This window comes from Opisthocomus hoazin, chromosome 4 (genome assembly GCF_030867145.1).
Source record: "Opisthocomus hoazin isolate bOpiHoa1 chromosome 4, bOpiHoa1.hap1, whole genome shotgun sequence".
NCBI lineage: Eukaryota > Metazoa > Chordata > Aves > Opisthocomiformes > Opisthocomidae > Opisthocomus > Opisthocomus hoazin.
In genome coordinates, this window is record NC_134417.1 from 19630045 (window position 1) to 19651311 (window position 21267).

The 21267-nt window shown below is 43.4% G+C and overlaps 1 long non-coding RNA gene across 2 annotated transcripts in view; it reads right to left on the reverse strand.

The window, feature by feature from the left end:
• The window catches only part of LOC142361024 (uncharacterized), a 93380-nt gene that overhangs the window by 60723 nt on the left and 11390 nt on the right, over nucleotides 1-21267 (reverse strand). Inside the window, exons 2-3 of one of the 2 annotated variants that reach the window (XR_012763564.1) lie at nucleotides 5693-5921; nucleotides 3907-3986 (exon numbers count right to left, since the gene is read on the reverse strand). This is a non-coding gene — a long non-coding RNA (uncharacterized LOC142361024). The remainder of the gene's footprint in view (nucleotides 1-3906; nucleotides 3987-5692; nucleotides 5922-21267) is intronic. The other variant, XR_012763565.1, reaches the window with a different exon arrangement.

A 21267-nucleotide genomic window follows, 5' to 3' on the forward strand; every position in this document is an offset into this window, starting at 1 on the left:
TGCTCATACTGTAGCTCAGGATTTTCTAAATGTTTGCAGGTATCTAGAGATCTATTAGGTTGTGTCTGACCCATCATTGCTGAGAACACTTGATTAATCAGCAGCAATGACAAAGCAAGAGGTAAGCCTTGCTTCAATGCTCTTGTGATCAGAGCACAGAAGATAGGAGGGCAACAGAGACAGAGAGATGCTCTGAGGATTTCTGTCTGTGAGCTGGGAGCCTGCATTGGAGCCCAGGTGCATGTGGACCTCCTACCGACCAGGCACAGCCACGTTACCACTGCTGTTTGTGCGATCCGCCACATGGCCCGTGTTTCAGACACTGCCTTTTTTGAAATCCACACAGCATAATTGATGATTGTGTGAAAAACCTTGGGGGTTGGACAAGATAATAGCAGTTTTACAAGAGCCTAGAAGACACTGAAAACTTTTATGGTGTTTTTGATGTAAAATTATTATTTTTCCCTGCTGTTCAATGCACACAGTAGCTGCTGGCACAGTTTCAATGGTTAGGTGGATGACATGTTATTTTTACATTTTTGAAGTGGCTTTTGGGCCCAGCTCCCACACACATTACAGGGAGAGAAAGAGGAACAGAGGCTGTGTTAAGAACCAGTGAAGCTCATTATTTATCTTGCAGTGTGGACAGACCCAAATTTTGTTTAGACTGTAGCCCCAAATTGAACTACAGCTCTACTCTTTCCAAGCTTTTGACTGCATCGCTCTTCCAAAATTATTTCTACCATATAGGGAAATGCCCAGAGGAAGGCACTGAGGTTAAGGGCCTTGGTTTAAGAAGATGTGGAGCAAACCAGCACAGCAGGAACTTCTCCTACCAATGGTCCTCAGTCTCAAATCAGAACACATCATGGAGTTCAGCCCCGGTTGCAGTTCTCCTTACTCACGAGTGCTACAGACAGAAAATATTTCGAACAATGCGACAGCTTTGTAAGGCAAAGCGGAAAAAAGAAGAAAAAAAGAAGTAGTTCTCCAGAGAGCTGAGTCTAACAAACTCATTGCATTGGTGACACCATCCAGGTTTGAGACTGCACCTCCAAAGTCAAAGGGCAAGAGCTAGTTTGTTTAATTTCGAATATTTCCATATCTCTTTCTCTCGCTGCATTGATATCAGATCTGCAACAATCTATTAAAGCTTTCATTTGAATAGCCATTATATGCCTGAGAACGGAGACTGGGCTCCTTGGGGGCACTTGGGAATAAACAAATCATTTGTGGCACATGTGTTGTTCAAGCTTCAAGCAAGGTAAATGGAAAACACAGATTACGGTGCCTCAAGTCCACTCCATTTTCCCCTCTTGTCAAACATTCCCAGATTCTTCAAAAGGAGAATCTAGCCATATTATTAGCAATAAAATGGCTTATAGATGAAATTTTGAAAAGATTTAACAACGTTCTTTGCAGGAATTGTGTTTCTCATTACATAAATCTCCAGGCTCTCAGGCAAACCACCACCACAGCGAGCCATTATGTCCTGCTGTGGCGGTATCTCCACTTTAAAAAGGTAAAGATTCAGGGCTTTTTGACTTTCTTGTTTTCCATTCTTATTCCTTTTAAAGAAAAAAGCCCACCACAAACCCACAACAAACCAAGCAATATATCCAACACAGAAAAGTCCGTGCAGACTCATGTGCACTGGGGCAGATTCAGTCCCCATTTACACCAGTGACCCATGAATGACCAGGGATGGGCTGGAGAGAGGATGTGAATGGACAGATGGGGGAACATAAAGGTCCTGGACTACCATCAGGATGGGTGCAGGCTCCCTCCCCACCTTGCTCCTCCCCACTCCAACGGTGCTGGGAGGGAGACGAGGGCAGATGGAGGCTCCAAAAAACCCAGCACACTGTCCAACAACAAAGCCAGGAGCAACCTCCCTGCCGTCCACTGTGCCTCCTGCCCCTGCCCTGCAGAGCAACAGAAAAGCTGAACTTGACACTTAGTTTAAGCCAAGGTGTTTCTGTTGATGCTTGTGGCCTTTCCTAGCCTGCCGCTTGAGAAGGATGTGTCCCGCAGGCTTTATCCCTGCTGCTGATGTCTGCTGCATTTTGACCTGGCACATAACTTCTGTACACGGACTGCTGAATCTGACATGCACCTTGTCAAAGGGGCCATGGAGATCCTTGGTCACCTGCTAAAATGGCTTGGAGAGCAAATAATAGGAGTAAAATAAAATAAGATAAAGTGAAATCCCAGCAATCAGATGTTGGAGCTGATGCAATGAAATTTTCAAATCTTCTGTTGAAAAATACACTGTCAATTGCCAGGCAAATTTCTCAGGTTGATATGGCAACTGGAAACACTGGAAATCAAAAAGCTAGGCAAGTGTTCTTCTAGGTGAAAAACAGTCTCGCGCTTGATCAGCTGGGATTTCCATGCTCTGTTCCTCAGCCTGCCTTCTTTTAAATTCACAACCTACAGGAACAGCAGTATCATGAGATGACGCTGATTTTCCTTCCATCATCAGAGGCTGTTTCTTGGGGGCTGCAGTAACACCTTTGGGCTTCTGTGTGATGGATCTATAGTCATAGTGTAGCTTTTAATCCCTCTTCAGCAGTGGCATCCACCTGCTAGCATGGCCTGATGTCACCACCAAAGTAATAATATTACTCTTTCATTTAACACTGTCAATATGTGGAGGTAGGGTGGGAAATCAGACAGAGCTCCTGGTTATCTCTATTATGACTGTATCACTTGTATCACTCCTAGTCTCAGCAGAAAGCTAGTAATGTCCCAAGAGTCCTGCTCCCTCCCAAACAAGCCCTGTAGCATGGCTCAGTGGGAATGGGTCAGCAGCTCACAGGAAGGGAACGGCTCAAACTGGGCAGGAGAGACGCCAGCTGGCAGGTTGGCTGGGAACAAAGGAATTAATGACCCGTAGGTGCCCAAAGAGCAACTACAGGAAGAACATAAATAGTATTTGCTTAGTTTATGCACTGCCTCTCCTCCACGCCCAGCCAATTCAGTACGAAACAGGAGAACGAAATGGTCATTAAGCACCCAAGGCTGCCACTTGGGTAGAAGAACTAAACATGACATTCACATCTGTGTGCCAGCTTCCTACTCCGAAAAGATTTAGAGGGGAGAATTAGGATGAGAGGAAAGAAGGAATCGGTTGAAGGCAGCATTTCTGCAGAACTTGAATGCTGAACTTGTAGCTCTAATAGCTGGAACAAAAATAAGGGACCTGAAGAGACACACAGATGAGATGACTAGGAAGTTATCCACCTTTTAAGATAGACCAGGACTACATTAGTCTAGCATCTGACTAATCAACTTTTTGCATATCTAACCTCTTGATTTCAACCTCAATTGCTTAATAAGTAATCTCTAGTTTACCAATAAAGGTATAATTTACCAATGAAGGTAAAAGTGAACTGCTCTGGATATGCTAAAAAAAGTGGTGGGGACAGATGACAGGCAAAGGAAGATGGTGCTTGCCACAAAACGCTACGGTCTGTGACAGGGACTTTACTACCTTGTGCTAAACTCTGGGGCTGGCAATAGGAGGCACCTGCTTTGCAGGGAGCAGATGGCAGTGTCCTACACAGCTCTGGACAAAGCCAGAAAACTATCAGGTGTACTCTGATCACCATGGGGTTTGACTGGAGCACACAGTCCCACACAGCCTAGGACACAGGGACGGGAGGAGACTGAAGGTGTCTGGGGTAGTTTTAAGCTTGGAGTCTCTCTGCCAAACCTTGGAGAGCCCCGTGCTTCTTCCCATCATGGCCTCCCTGCTGGTTAATTAGCATCCTAGAACACAGGCTGCCCACCATGACCGTGGCAGTGAGGACAGAGGTGGTGCCGAACACCTGGCAGGAGCCTACTTTCTGGGAGGACACCTACTCAAAGCAGATGAACCCTCCTTCCCTCTTTGCTCTGTACCTTCACAAATGCTGAAAGCATTTGATAATCATGATGAAGCCTCTCAGATCCAACTGACCGTATCTTCTCAAGCCAAAGTCCTGCAAGTCAAAGAGAATCAATTAATATTTATCCTCTGAAAGGGACAAGAGAACATTAAAAAACCCACCTCAGAAAACCAGAGAGGGCAATCAGCACTTATTTTATATTTATTTTATCTTTTCTTTAAACAAAGGGTTGCTATTCTTTTCTCTCCCTACAACGAAGTTAATAGATTTATTCATCAAGTTTTCCAAATTTAGACATCAAACTGATGTTATTCTCCCACTGCTAAATTTATTCTTAGCAGCACTTACATAAAGGCAAGTATTGCAATATGACAAATACAAACCTCCTCTGTCCTGGAATGTACCAGCAGGTAAAGTACAGGAGAAAGTACAGGGAACTTCTCAACCAGGTTCTCCAAAACTGCAAGTCTTAAAATAGAACTTAGTTTTTTTAGTGCTGTTTTCTCTCGGTATCTACATTTGACTTATCCGCCTTTGTAGTCCGGCCCTAGACTACTAGGTTGTGCCCTCACATTAACTCGGTGGTTCTGGAGGATGTTGTGTTTTGCAGGAAGGCCAGGGTTCCTGGCCTCAGTTCGGTAAGCAGCATCTCATGCCCGTAAGGGGTACACAGCTGTTCACAGAGGTCATATCCATCCTCTCAGTTTGTCGGGTGTCAGTCCTGATTTTGCTCCCAACCTGCTTCTCTGCAGGCACAGTCACCCTCAGACTTAGAGTGAGATCCCAAGCACATACCTGAGGTTTGTGTTCTTGCATCTGGCCCAGTTTGGATGGGATGAGCCCAGGCAAAGCAAAAGAGGCTCCAGCCCTGCATGCTCCTCCTGAGCAGAGCGGGTGCTCTGCACTCGGAGGCGGTGGCCAGCAATGCACTGCCGGGTGAGCACACAGCGGAGGAGCTGTGCCTCTGAAAAGCTCTTCTTTTTGCAGCGTGGGCAACCTGCAAGAAACCCTCACTACAGGGTCTCTGCTTTTTCCCACCTTTCCCATTTCCCAAACTGATGCTCTTTAATACTGGTGAAAAGGGTGCCACATGCCTTAGCCACCTGTGGGCTGCCTGATAAACAGTCAAAAATAGACCCATACACATGCCCTAGAGAAAAAGCCACAGGGCCAACTTCAGAATCCAGTGTAGAAAGACACTTGAGCAAAAGCCAAGCTCAAATCTAGCTTTAAACCCACTGAGCACACAAGACGTGTAATTAGCACTAGAAGAGGGCAATTCAGGATGCTGTCATCAGTGATGGTGAACCCTCTCCACACCGTTCATTTCTATGACAGCACCCGTTGCTGTGCACTCCATCCTGTGGCATCCTGTGCCTTTGCCTGGCAAAACAAAACCCAGCCCCCAGTATAAGCTGCAGGTTTCCACCAGCTTTTGCGACGCCTGAGTCCCACACGTTCCCATTGGCCCTGGTTGTGCCTCATTAGTTTGGCTTAATCAAGTGATGAGCACTGCTCAAGGCTGGGGAACTGTGTAGTTAATGCAGTCTATTCTGCACTGGATAGACACATGTCACACCCATTAGTGTCAATGGGAGTTACAAATGCGCAGTGGAGAAAGGCCCCAGTGTGTCTAACACACATTAGGAAGGAACAGAGGGGCCAGTTCAGCCCTGGGGTAAGAGCCTGCAGCTTGGTCATGCCTTGCAGCAGAGCCGAAATTCAACTCAGCTTCAACCCAGCGCAATGGGATAATCACAAAAAACAAACAAAAAACCCAAGCAAAAACCCACTATCACCTGGCAGGTGGCTGAGTCCTATGTAAAAACCCCAAACAAGCGGGCTGAGGTCAGTGGCATGGGTAGCAGACGGATGTCCAACCACCAGCACGTGCCTATGTTGAACAGTATTGGGGCTGCAGATGTTCAGCAATGCAGTGTCTGGAGAATTTCCACTTCTGCAGTACTTCCGTGGTGGATAAAAAGCCACCAGTCTCTAGGGCTGTCAAAGTGATATTTCTCAACAGACCTTAAAGAGAAAACAAAAAGAAAGGGAGACAGGATGGAGGCGCCAAGGACAGCCTAGAGGATGGCTAAAACAAGCAGGCTGCGTGTTAACAACAAGGGCAAGAGAGGGGCCACATGTCCAGGCCCCATCTTCAGCTGACAAAAGAGGTATTCTACATTGAAATCAGCTTGGTCCTGCCAAGTATCTGTCCTCATGTGAGTTACGCCTCAGCCAAAATAGTCAACTGGATCTTTGAGTTTCCCAGTTTTGGGGAGGCTTTTTACTTTCCTTTTTCTTCTCTCTTTTTCTGTTCAAGTTGCTACTCATTCTCTTTGACATTTAAAATAAAATTTAAACAGATATGTTGAAAAGGCATTTTTTAAAATACTATCTCCACTTGGGAGTTCTCATCTATGTTCACACTGTGATAAGAATGAGCCTGGAGGGTGTCATGGCACATATTGCAGTGGTGTGCATATCAGAAATGTCAGATAGAATCATGAAATCATAGGTTGGAAAAGACCTCTAAGATCATCAAGTCCAACTATCCACCCAACACCACCATGCCTACTAAACCATATCTCGAAGTACCACATCTACACATTTTTGAACACCTCCACGGATGGTGACTCAACTACCTCCCTGGACAGCCTATTCCAATGCCTGACCACTCTTTCAGTAAAGAAATTTTTCCTAATATCGAATCTAAATCTCCCCTGATGTAACTTGAGGCCATTGCCTCTCGTCCTGTCGCTAGTTACCTGGGAGAAGAGACCAACACCTGCCTCACTACAGCCTCCTTTCAGGTAGTTGTAGAGAGCAATAAGCCCCCCCTCAGCCTCCTCTTCTCCAGACTAAGCAGCCCCAGCTCCCTCAGCTGCTCCTCACAAGACTTGTTCTCTAGACCCCTCACCAGCCTTGTTGCCCTTCTCTGGACATGCTCCAGCAACTCATTGTGTTTCTTGTAGCGAGGGGCCCAAAACTGAACACAGTATTCGAGGTGCGCCCTCACCAGTGCCAAGTACATGGTCACGATCACCTCCCTGCTCCTGCTGGCCACAATATTCGTGATACAAGCCAGGGTGTCGTTGGCCTTCTTGGCCACTTGGGTACATTGCTGGCTCATGTTCAGCTGGCTGTCGACCAACACCCAAGATCTCTTTCCACTGGGCAGCTTTCCAGCCACTCTTCCCCAAGCCTGTAGCGTTGCATGGGGTTGTTGTGACCCAAGTGCAGGACCCAGCATTTGGCCTTGTTGAACCTCATACAGTTGGACTCGGCCCATCAATCCAGGCTGTCCAGATCCCTCTGTGGAGCCTTTCTACCCTTGAGCAGATCGACACTCCCACCCAACTCAGTGTCATCTGCAAACTTACTGAGGGAGCACTCAATCCCTTCTTCCGGATCATTGACAAAGATGTTAAAGAAGACTAGACCTAAAACTGAGCCCTGGGGAACCCCTACTCATGGTAGTTACACCAAATGCTTTTTAAACATTTGTTTTTCAGTTTGTGCTTAAATGAATGCAACCCTATAAACACTATCATTAGACACTTGGGTCATACTTATCCCTCATGACACTGTTTCACATGTTGGTGTATTACCCAGACACGAGGCATGGTCCTCCCTGTATCTGCACCTTTCCGATGGGAATTGCCCATAGAACTTCAGTGATGTTCGGCTTGACTTACTTTCATGAAACAACAATCTAGTCCAAAAAATCTGTAGCTCTATGTCGGAGTACAGGTATTGCACTGGTACTCCTAGAGTTAATATTCATAATATATATCCTAACAAACTGTCTTTAGCTTTCTCCATATGTTAATTCCCTCTAATCCTGTTATCAGTTCAGGTAGTTGGACAAACAGTATGATAATAAAGCAATATTTATAATACATGTCCTTCAGTCCTAGATTAACCACAAGATTTCCCAAGCACCTAGGGATTTGATTTACCTACTGCGTGCAAATCACCAGTAAAAAGAAAGTATCCCGGATAAGATATTTGCTCCCACACTGTATTGTTTACCATCTGCTTTCCACTTGCTTTATATGTGTGTCTGATCTACGCAACCCATTTATTCATTCTAGCCCTTGAAGATAGTTCAATACAGGCTCTAAAGATCTGGGACATTATCAACACGCTGAAGGAGTTTTCTATAAGCATGAGACATGGTCCTTCATGTCTCCCAAGTACTGCCCCTTTCACCACAATCAAGAATTTGAAAAGCAAAAAGAAGAAAAAATGAAGACACTCTTTTCCCCATGACTGCTACAGGTGCTTACTTAGTTGTGGATAAATACAGCCCCCTTCCCCCCCAACCCACCACTATTTTTTTTTTAATTCCTCTCAACGTGTTGTAGCTTTATATGAGGCTAATGGAGCAAGGCAATGCTCAAACGTCAAATTAAACTGCACAGCTCTGTAATCACTCAGACTGACATGGCATAAAAGGATAATTAGTAGTTCATTACATGGAACATTGTTTGTTCAGCTAAATTGATTTCTCTCAGCTGCCCATGTTTTCTGTTTACTTAGTGAGTGCTCCACTGCACATTCTTATTTGTGAACTAGGAAATCCCTTCCCCTGAACTTTTTTTTTCTCCTCTAATCAGCATTGAGTTTTTAAATATAGTTTGCTGGAGGTAGATGAACCTCCAAAATTACAGACAGGTGCATGGCAACAATGGCCCGCGTGGAGTGACACGCAGTGCAAAACAAGCTGTGGTTAAGGAGACCAGCCCAAGTATCCCAAAAAGGGCCATGTGTGCCCATCTGCTTTGTACATAGAAATTCCTAGCCTCGTTGTTTGCTTTTCAACTTACAGTGAACTTGCCTTTCTCTCATAGTGGAAAGAAAGAAAAAAGAAGTGGGGCTATAATACTTCAGTACTAGGAGTGGAAATTCTGCAACAAAGTCTTCTTTAAAGCCTCTCTCTTGCTCCCTGGGACCCACAGAAAAGAAGAGATTGTTGTTTTAAACATGCTTTTCTTTCTGCTTGCAACTAGGGCTGGGGCACATCTACCTAACTTAAAATGTTTCTAAACTAGCTGCCTCATGAAACCTTTCGACTCAAGTGAATTTCAAAATCCTGACAGTAGTTACAAGTAAATGTGTTGGAGTTATCAACTCCCACACTTCTAGTGTCAGTCTCAATACATTTCTATTTTGCTTAAAGCCTTAACTTTTGGAGTCATTTTGATCACATTTTAAAAAGGGTTCTTGTTTAGGTAGAAAATGTGATCCCTAATGAGTCAGAACATGGGAGAAAAACAGACAAATTACTTATTTTTTGAAGCCTATTTGAAAACTTTTGCTTCAGTGCTGCCTACAGCATCCCAGCAGCCATCAAAAGACACCCACTGCACCCCCCTTCCCGGGGGGCCTTGCAGTTACTACAGTTTTGGTGCTGGTGTGTTTGAGTTGGAAGCCACGATTGTTTTAACCTGATTTCTGAAAGAAGTTTCCACAGTTTCTTGCAGTGACCCTGTAAGAAAAGTGGTTCTCACTTTTTCTAAATTTCAGTGACATTTAAGGGCAGGCTCCTGCCTTTGATAGCAATATCAAACTGAAATATTCCCATACCCTGCTGCTTGTTCCGGCTTCCACCCCCCACCTTGGATGTGTTGCCACAACACTGTGAAGCGGCTCGCAGAGCTGATGCAGCTAAGAAAAAGTTTTCCATTTGTGCCATGTTATTTTCCAGGAAGATCAGATGCCCCAGCCAGCCCACAGAATGGCCCCACGGACGGCTGTTTTGCCAGTCGGGAAGCGGACGGGAGTCGGGAAGGGGACGGGAGGGAGTAGCCAGGACGAGCCAGTGGGTGGGAACTCTTCAGGCTCACAGCATCGTGAGAAAACAAACTTGGAGCTGTGGGCAGATCAACCTTACAGCACTTCTGCCCTAGCTTTACTCGTTGTCTCGGTGGAGGCTAAGGCGGTGCGTGATGCACAGCACATCCTAGTCAGTTATGCAAAAAAGCAAAGCAATTTCAGTGCCATGTAAATCTCTCCAGATTTTTGTCCCCTTTCCCGTTTCCTCCTAGTCACATAGCAGGGACCCTTTTCTCTATGTCCACAGCAACAAATCGTTGTCTTTTTCCTTTAATCACTATATTTTTCTACCCTTTGATAGCTGCCCTTAACATCCTTTGATTTATCCCCATCATCTAAATGCAGATCACCTTTAAACTTACATTTTTCCCGACTGTGACCAATTTCCAACCATATGTTATGAAGATATCAGGGTCTCCCCTTCAGGAATCCCTAAGCAGCTCTGGAGGCCACTTCGGTGACAGCACACCCTGTCCTTCAGCAGCAAACCCAGGCATGCTTGCACCTCTAACATCTCAGGGCAATAGGAAACCCCCATCTCCTTTGGACACATAAATTCCCCTGAGCAACTATTCCTTTGCTCACTCGGTTAGGGCAGGTTTGCAATTAGTCTCCCAATGAACCAGTCTGCACAGGGCTGCACCACTGGCATGCACATGCTCAGGCCTGCCTGGCCCCACAGGAGGGGAGCACCACGCTTGCCCTGGCCCCCCGGCGAGCTCCCTCTCTGTGTACAAAAGTCTGGGGAGCCATGGGATGGAAACATGTTTTCTCCTGGCTAGGGTTGGGCAAGCATTAACCATTTTGGCTGCTGAACCAAAACTAGTGTATTACTGCTTTCTTGATAAAATGGGAAAAAAAAGGAAAAAGAAAAAAAAAAGGAAAAAGGCACTGCTGCTTTATGTAGAAGAATATGATTGTTTTGGCTCCTTTTGCCCTGAAATGAAATAAAAATAAAATTATGCTTGACTAGTTGTAAAAAAAACAAAGGATGAAGGATAAGGCTTGAAATACCTTGTCAATGATCCCTTCCTTCCATTACCAGCTCAGTGACAGAGGCCTCACCAAAGGCACCAGCGATTTCACTCCAATTCCTTCCTCTGCTGAAAATTTTTGAAAAAATTACTTGAAAAATTATTTCCACCTGCGATTACCTTCAGTGTGATGAAATCTCATTTTTTTGAATGAGGAAACTATTTACTAAAAGAAAATAGGTCCAGAGTGCATCCTGACCGCAAATACGAGTATCATCAACAACACTCCCTGTGAGTGACACCGCTCGGGGACCACTTCCAGCAGCACGTCCTCAGCAGCGATCTAATTCCTGTGAAGGAAATGGAGGCTTTTCTGCCGTCAGGCGTCACCCCTTTAAGACGTCATGCAATATTTGTGCCATTGCCTTCTTCAGTAGCACTGAGAGACATTTTACTGTAGGGCCGACTTCTCTGATGTTACGTTTGTTTTGGGTCCTGCTCTGCCCCTGCTCCAGGCTGCCCCGAGCAGAGCCAGCAGCTGCTTACCCACCCTATCACGGCTTGAACTAATTCACCTTTCTCCCCACCGTGGCTTACTACTTTCTGCCACGCTAATGAAACTTCTTGCCTGGAGCTGGCTGGGGCAGAACATGGGTGAATCACTGCCACGGCCAAGCCGCAGGGTTCCTGAGATGATTTTGCCCCTCCCCAGCTATGGGCAGAGTTCTGCAGCAGCTCTGTCCGATGGAAACCCTGGCAAACCACTGTCTCCTCCACGTGTACTGATATTTCCTTGATTCTCTGGTTCACTCCTGTCACTTGCGGGTCTCCTCTCTGCCACTGGCTGCTTGTCAGAAATGTGGATTTGGAAAACGGACAGGTCCTGTTTCAGCTGTAGACCAATGTGAGCTCGCACAGCTCAAATCCCCAGCGAAACCCTTGAGCTTTAAACAGGTTTCAGCCTTATTTTTTTTTTTCCCTGGAAAACTCCTGCAGCATGTAGCCATTATTACACTATCTGTCCCTGGACAATTTGTTCACAGCAAACTAATTGCCTGCAAATCATTTGTTTGATCCAAGATATATCTTTAAAGGGAGTTTCCACAGACTGTTCCTGGCATTTAATACAAAGTCACCAGTCATAATGAAATCCAAACCAGTCATTAGCTCATCTGCTATCTCATCTATCCAGGCTTTTTTGTTTTGGCTCCAAGGGTCCAAATTTCCAAGTATTTGGGCAATTGCACCTTCCTCCACAACGGTCTCCATCTGAGGGCAATTAGGTCATCTGGGTTTGGAAACCTCATTGCATAGACTTCTGAGTGTGTCTGGTCTAGTAACAGCTCTGCTGGAGCCAGCATCCACCGTCCCCACGCATTTCCCAGATCCTACTGCCCTTTCAGCAACCAAGCTTCTCTTACGGTTGTTCAACCACCCAAAACGGAACAAGCAGTTCTGCAAGCTAACGAAGCTAATGAAGCCTGTTTTCCTACACATTTATCTCTCATCATTGCCCTTGGGGTCTGAGGATGAAGTTCCAGTAGAAGCATTTGACATAATTGGTCATTTATATGTGTTTTTTTTTCTCTCCTATATTGATTTTCTACAGTTTGGGCCCCTGCCTCAAGACTAATTGGAAACCTCTTAAAACCTGTAGGAACTTACTGATCTTTGAGACCTTTATGTTCTTCTTGAGCTCAGATGAAATCAGAAAATGAGTTCAAAAGTCATTAGCAGGGGACACACAGATGGATGTGGATAGCAGACCATTGTAAGCCTTTGGTCCCACAGGAAAACAGAGGAGCAGAGACCATGGTGCTGAGCACCACAACTCTCACTGTGCCACCTCACCCTGGCAGAAACCCTCCACCAGACAGGGAGAGGGATGCTCGTAGACACCAATGACAGTTCCTCCCTGACCCGCCTCTGACAGCCCTTTGTATGGCATCTTTCACAGCGCTGGTGTGTAAGTGAACTTCTCCCACTAGGTGTTGTGCTATTGCAAATTGCTTTCATTTGACTAAACTAACTTACATTTTTCACCATTGTTTTAAAATACCAGAAAGCAGACTAGAATCCCCTTTCCCTTCTCACATACTTGAGATACAGATTCACTTGCTGCATTCTTGGTCATCATCTTCCACAGTGGCTAATTCCTCTAAACTCTTGTACTGGAGATTGAAGGATGTTGACTAAGCAGCTGTTTGTTGGTTATGCCTTTCTTTTAAGCTACTAGATAATTTTTGCACCCGAAAGATAAATATTACCCCTCCCAAATGATTCCAGACCATCAAACAGACATAGATTTTAAAAGACACATTCAAAACACATTAGCCTGTACCAAGAAGACTGGAGCAAGCTTCTAAACAAAATTCAGTTCTATCACAAAAACGTTGACTGATCCACAACTTTTTGCTTGCAGACGGGCGACGAGAGGAAAGCAAAAGTTCAAACACTGGTGAGCAGCTGCCTTGACATCAGCAGAGCCAAGGACAAGAAGATTTACAAGGTGGAGTAAATCCACTCTAAGCTGTTCCAACAATAAACAGTTAATTTTAAATTGGTACCTTTGAAGAACTTTAGCCTTAGCTGAAGAGATCTATAAACTGCACATAAAGCTCACTAGCAAGTAGCTATTAAACACCACCAACCACAAAAAGCCCCCTCTCTACCTGGTATCCAGCTCCCTCCCTTCTCTTGGAGTATTCTGCACAGAACAGTGATGCTGCAATGAATAATTTTTCTTATGGTGATGAATACATAATTAGATAATAAATGCATCTCTGATTCTTTGAGAGTAGAGTTGCCATCCACTCTGTATAATAAAGGCTGGAGAGGAGCTAATTCACCTGTCACTGACTATATTCTCACTTACTTAAGTATGTTTAAAAAAAAACCAACACAGCAGAAATCCAGCAATCTCTTAGAACAATGCCCATAGCACTTGCTCCTGTGAAAGGACTGCCCATCCCAAGACCCACAAGCAAGTGCTTCTTTCCCACCCTTCATTCAACTTACTGCTTACTGATGTGAGAGAACAGAACTTCTACCATCGCACCATAACTAATGAAGTGTTAAAGTGACCGCTAGCACTTGTGCGTCTGCTGTGGAGGCTGCACAGGGAGAGAAAACAAGTCCTGCGCCGGAGCCAAACCCACCACTGCCAAAAGCGTTCTAGGACTTGGTGGTGGAAACTTGAGTCAGACATTGAGGCTTGTTGGTTCTCCTGGTTTTAGACCCTGATCATACAAAAACTCTCACTTGTGTAAAGTCATGAATATAAACCGTGTCTCTGAAGCCAAGGGAGCTTTCCACATGAATAGATTTTAAAAGCAAATGCAAGAATTTACAGGATTAGGGCCTGAAATTTTTGCCTTTATGTCTTTCAATGGAGTTGTACAGTGGCACTCAAGAAATGTTGTATAGTCACTCAAGAAATGCTATAATTTTAAGAGACCAAATATTGTCAAATGCCAAGAAATTTGCTGGAGATAAGATTTGGGGTCTTCTCACTTGGCCAACCTGATGAAACAGGATTAAGCTCCAAATGAGGCAGTTTGCAAATTGAGGCTATAAAGTTCAGTGATCCTTATTTTCTGGCTGATGAAAACAGGTATTTGCTCCTTTGGCATTAGCTTCTGACCATGGTAATTTTAACTACTATTAATATTTTGGTCCAGACCCAATACATAAAAAATGTTTGTTCCTGTATTCAGGTTATAATACAAGACTTTCATCCCTGATTTCGGAAATAGCTTTCTAGGAGAGCAGCAGTAACTAATTGCTTTTGAGTGCACTGTGTTTAGCCATGTACTAATGCAAGGTTACATCCCTGGAAACTTGGATAACAAGGTATCAAACAAGCCCCAACAGACACAAAAATACACCTTCTTTCCCCCAATCAACAGGTCTAGATAGGAACTAGCCCAAGGAATAACTCTTTGAGCTCCCAACCTGACTTCAGACTGTCACCTCTAGATCTTTTCCTCGTCTATTACCAACATGTTACCAGTCAAGGGACTTTGCATCCAGCCCAGGCACACAATTCAGTAAACTGCAGTGGGGTCATCCCCCAAACTTTCTTGTTTCTTGCTACATGAAAGTGATTGCAACCATTTCATCAGTAATTAGTCTGTTCATTCAGGATTGGATTAATAAAAAAATCAGTAAAATTTAAGTAGAAAGAAAAGGCCAGTATAAATCAGTGCACACTTGTAGAATTACTTATTTTGATCAGGGATAGAAAGATTCATGTTCTCTCCCTTTCTTACACTGTAATAGAAGTGGTTTTTTGGGCCTCCAGTTTCTAGCGAGCAGATCCAAGGCAGGGGGGAGAGAGGGGGCACGTGACAGCGTAGAAGGCACACAGGGTGCAAACTCCAGGAGTTAGGAAATGGGAGTTACGGAGCAAGATGGCCTACTTTTTATACTCTTTAATGTGAGGCCTGTTTTTTTTAAACCTCTCAGCAGGAATAGCAAAGTTTTCCAAGTCATTACCTAGCAACAAAACCCAGAAAAACACTTGCAAAGCAGTTTTGCATCACTGCCATCCCTGGAAGAACTAACTCGTTGAAGGCTCAGTTTGCTATGGAGAGGGATAGAATGCTCTGCTCTTATTCACAGTGCTGAGAAGTGCAGACCTCTTTCACTGGGAACAGAAATTCATTAATGCACACACACACACATCAAGTGTTGCTTTGGGGGTGTTCTCAGAGTTTTTGGACCACAGAGGTGTGGTTTCGATTGAAAACTGTCTGAAAACAAATGTAAATAATTTCTTTTTTTATAGCATATCATTCTGTGTTGGATGTAGTGGGTAACTGGATCAATATTTAATCCGAAAATCTATTCTTAAGAGCATTTAATTTCAAATTAAAATATTTTTGATAGAAAAACACCTCTTTAGCAGAGCAGATCACCTCTGCTAGATCTGTTTGAAGTCAGAGTGAACAGCCTGGTTTAGTACACCACATATTTTCATGAAATTAAAAAATTGTCATCTGTACATTTACAAAAATAGAGATTTTCTCAAAGATTATTTTTTTCTTGTAACATTCCTCCTCTTCCCATTGAACACACAGAGTTATCATGACCACTGAGGTCTTTAATTGTCATGACCAATGGGAGCAAGACCCTACAGAATCTGCTACAAAGGGCCTGCCCACACAGTGCAAACCTGTGCTTTCTTAGACGTTCTCCAGTTTGCTCAGAGCACCATCAACAGCCATTTCCTCTCAGCATACAGAAACACCAGTTCAGAGCCCAGAAAAAATATGACCATGTCAGTGCAGCATTACGTTGTGTGAATGAGCGCAGGCTCTTGGTAAGGCTAATCGCTCTAGTTGCATCACAGTGCTGACTTGTGCTTCTGGTTTTTGTTAGTACGTCCTCTAAAGTTTCTGTACCATGTTGCACTGCACAGTGTAAGCAAATAATGAATTTATTTTTCCATATTTAATGGGCAGAAAGACTATAGGTATTATTGGGTCAAGAAAAAAAATCTAGCTAATAGTGAAGTTACTTAGTGATAATATTGCTTATATTTACACATTCATCTTCCCTTACTGCTGTAATGGTTGAAATACTGCTAATGGGCCAGCTCCCTGGCTAATATGTACATGGAGTGCAGAGCTGAGCAGAATAGTCACATTAAATTCTGTATGGCATTTAATCTCAAAATCTTCCCAGTCCAAGTTGTGGATACTCTTTTGAAAGGCATTAATTGTTGTCCATAATCACTTCAGACCAGGGTCTACAGAAAGGAGAAGATTTACCAGGGGATATGGATTTAATCCCACACTTACTAGTTGTATGTAATGACTATGCAGCTTTGCATATGGTCTTCTTGCCAGATGGGTTACATTCCTTATCACTGTGGGAATTTTGCACAGCTTCCAAATATTTCCTGGGATATTTTTGGCTATTACTGCTTTACTGCTTTTCCTAGCTTTCACCAGATAGTGAAAAACATTTGGAACTCCACGTGGCTTGCAGTGAACAAGAACTCACTCATGAGTGTTCCCATTTTACTGGGAGACGTGTGCAAAGACAGAACCTTTTCTTTGCAGGCAAATAAGTGGTTAAATGCTCAGCTCTTACAACCTTCCCAAAGTGTTCTTAGGCCTTGGGGAGCATTAATGTAATCACAGGTTTGTGACCCACCCAGTAGGGGTGAAGTACTCCTCCACAATTCGTTCAGAGGACTTGCTGCTCCTTTGCTCCCAGCTTTATGCACTGAAGTCACTGGGGGTATCACACATGCAAAGCTGGTGTAAGAGAGCGAAGAATCAGGCCCTTCATCCCTACGTCTTTCTGCAGATCCTGCTTTGTCAACTGTGGTTCCTTGTACAGCCAATGCCTCAACTTGCAAGCATAAGAGGGAGGACTGACCCTTCGAGTCCTCATTTCTCTCATTTGATCTCAGCAAACCTTTCATGCTGTCACTGTTTCCTCTGGTGTTGTGTCTCATCTTTTTAACATCTCTGTGTAACCTCGACTTAGTCACCATTCACAAGGCTAGCGAGGGCAGATGCAATATATGGAGGAGTTGCTTTCCCCTCCCGGATCATCTTCAGCATTACCCTCTCTGTTCCTCTTGCTCTGATTTCTCATGTTCATTTTTCTTCTGAACTGTCACCCAGCGGACAGCGGTTGTTAGGCTGAGATGGAAAGATGGGTCGCTCCCAAAAATCCACATTTCTGTGGAACATATACTGCTATCATTCATGGACTTCAAATTTGTGGCTAAATGAGTTACACCACTGATAGTCTCTCACTACTACTAGGTTGTAGAAAAAGAGAACAAACATATAACAAATGTGTCACATACACCTGTAATTTCTGTGCTTTCTACCCAATACCAAGTTAAGATCACAGGTCAGCATTATAATAATGCAGTACATAAGTACTAAATATGTGACCTTCACACATAGACATATCTGCAGCAGGATGCTACACTCAGAAGAGCCCATTTTGAAGAGGCCAGAGTTGTCTACCCATTACAATAAGGGCCTGGAAGTCAAGATACTTGGTTACTACCACTTTTCTGTAATATCTTCTTGCAAAATTGGGGTAATATTTTCCAGTGATATTCTTTAGACTACTACGCAGTATTAGTGACTTTTGTAAAAGACACCGAGATCTTCAGGAAGATCATAGCAAAGCAGAATTTGATGAGCAGGGTGGAGACAACTGTACATTCCAGGCAATATTAATATCCTCCATCTCCATCCAAATCACACTGGAAAACTCTTACACTTGTTTCGTCAAGCATATGTGAGCTCCTACTCTGTGCAAGCTACTGCCCATGTCAGCTGCAGCGCTAGGCCTCTTTGCCTGGTTTAGTCTCTGTGTATTGCTTCATATTACTAACTTCTCATTTTCTCATATATTAATATATTCAGAATAACAGTTTATTATAATAAAGATGCTATCTTGAAGCCCTCAATAATGTCAATATTGCAGCTGTACATACTGCAAGTAGATGCATAATCAGCAATACAAAGCTTGTATACAATGGATGGAAACAAGATAAGGTAAAATAAAAGCTGTAAACTAAAATATATGGTCAACTACTCAGTGAAGCCAACAGAATTCCTGAAATACCTGTGGTCTAAAAAGCTGAATATAAGCCTTTTAAGAAAATGTTGTTAGGAACAAACAAGCTATAGGTCACACATAAGATCATTACTAGCCCAAGACAGAGAACTGATAAATAGATACGTAGAAAAAGGCAGGAACTGTCTGTAGCTACACGTGTTCTTTGTATGGAGCATGGGACAAAGATGCTACCTTCTTAATAGGATGCTGGCATTGGACTAGAAATAAGGATGGGACATAGTAGCTACAAAAAATAGACATTTTCGCAACAAGACTTGCATGCAACGCACCAAAGTGTACTACAGGAAATAGCTGAGAAGTGGTATGTTGAACTTAGTCTAACATCAGAAAACAGTGGGGACAGAGAGACAAGCGGCCCGCTGAGATATTCTTCCATCAGTGCCATAACACTGAACTTATGGAGCCAGCTTTCCCAAGGTCTTCTCTTAGATGAAGTCTCTGGGATCGGTAGGCTTGGCTGAGCACTGGGCATTACGTTGAGCCTCCCTCTGCCACTCTTTTTGTTGGAACTTGTTTACAAAACTCACTAATAATTAGCATCTCTGGAACATTAGTTCTGCCACGAAATCTAGTTCAAATTGGCTAATAGCTTCAATTGTTATTGGAAAGGAATGACTGATATCCAGATCTGACTAAATAAAAATTCCTTAGGAAACCAGATTTTAAATTATACACAGCATTCTACAGATGTTAGCTCAAGAGCGATCCCAGAAAAATAATGGAACAACTTGTTCAGTATTTTAATAACAGATAATTAGTGCCAAGGATATAGTTCATACCAGTGTATGCATTAGTGTATTATTGACACAGGTTAGGAATTGGCAAAACTGTCTGGGAGGTATTTTTGGGGGTGGGAGGGAGGGGTAGAAGGATTATGTGGCAAGTTTATGAAGACAGTTTGTTAACATAGGTTTCTTGAACTTTGCTACTGTAAGTGAAATTCTGAATTAAAACTTCTGTTAAAAGGAATCACATAGTATAGACTTTCTATATCTTCAAACCATATTTGTGAACAGTGCAATTTTTAAGGGAGAAATACCAATTAGCAGGATACTTTTAGAAAGATGCATGGAAAAAAAAACGAGAAAGCATTCCCCTATGGTCTGGCAATATTTGAAGAGTTTTACCAAGAGCCTGGGTGATGATATACAATTCTTGCTGATAACATTTCAGCAAACATGACTAAGATTGGTTACTATTACAGAGTGAGCTGAATCTCCTGGTTAAATGATTGTGATTCAGTTTGGCTCCATTTAATACAGCCAAATGCAAGGTGATACATCTGGGAACCCGGAGGGCAGATTACAGTTCTAAGGTGGAAGATTCTGCGTTGGAAAAAGATGACCCTGAGTGAGACTGAAAAAGTCAGTGGAGATAACAGCTTCAACATGAGCTCTCAATGCAAAGCTGCAGCTAAAAGGCAAATGTGTCTTCTTAGTGTGTGAAAAGGGAGGTATCAAGTTAGAGGTGGGGAAACAATTCTGCCTCACTAGGGAGATACACCCAGATCACAACAGCAAAACCATGTCTACTTTGGAGGTCCACTTATGTATCTGGAAACTGGAAAGAGTTCAGTCGGGAACCACACAAATAATACAGCAGCTGGAGAACTGGACTTATGGCAGAAGATCTAAGGTGATCAGTACTTCCAGGTGTTTGAAGAGGGATTTGGGAGGAGACTTGGTCATTACAAGTGTTGAATGAAGAGGTTCTCAGAGGGAACAGGCAATTTCTGCTCCCAGAAGTCATTTTGGCAGTATCTGTTGCCATGTGAGCACAGCAGAGCCTTCTGGGTTTCCAGGGAAGACAGTTCTACCAGCACCTCCTGGGAAGGCATTGCACCTGATAAAAACAGACTCTGACACATGCTATCAGTTTTACCTGGGCTCTATGTAAGAGCATAATTATTTTATTTTGCTGCAGAGAAAGACAGTCATAAGTAACTACCACACTGTCATATCCAAACTTTTATCATCTAGCCTTGTACTGACTGCCAAGGAGGCCAGGTCTGCAAAATACTGAGTGCTCTTAGCTGTAGAGGAACAAAGCCTTTTTAGTATTATTAGTAATTTTATATTCATTTTAGTATTATCATTCAATTTACCCCAACTGATCCAGTCTATCCTTAGTTATATGTGTATATATAAATGTATGTAAATACAGTAACATATCAGATAAAGAGAATATTCTATGGATGTTCCAACATGAGTATAGGCTGTGAAGATGGTGCTGCGATTGGTGTCCTACCCCTCTCAACTATCTCAAAGAACAGAAATCCTGAGCTTCAAATTCAGAAATTACCCTGTTTTATAATAAGATACTGAGTGAACTATTTTCTAACTCTCCATGCAAGGATCTACTTTCATGTCTAGACAAATCGGAAAGGTACAGAAGAATTTTGTGGTAGTTTGCATGCCTGCCTTAAAAAAAGCCACAGAAGCATGTACTGCACATAGCAGTAACAATTTGGAGTTTCTGCTAAGTGATGCTCCCAATTTTGCTGAATGATTTGCAGCTAATCCCCAAATACTTGCACTGGTGTGGATAACCCCACCCAATAATTACCCCGGGGAAAAAAATATCCCAGGTCAGGTGTTCCTCCTGCGGTAATACCTGGCAGCAAACATAAACTAGACATTGTTTTCTGACAAGCTATACATGACGCATCATGTCGCAATGTGAGGGAAGAGACATTTTTCCATGTTTACCACCCACTGTTAAACTCGTGTGAAGAAGTGCTGTCTCCTGAGTTTGCTCGGCAGACAGAAGCTGTTCAGACCTTTCAGTCCTTAGGCTGTCCAAATATTTTAGGAAAGCTGGTGACTGCTCCCTTAGAAAAACAGGTCAGAGGCTTTTAAAATAAACTTCCCACCTAAAAATATTTACCCTCAAGTTCTAGGAGTTAAAGGGATCCCTTCCTGCCCACTCATTAAGGATTA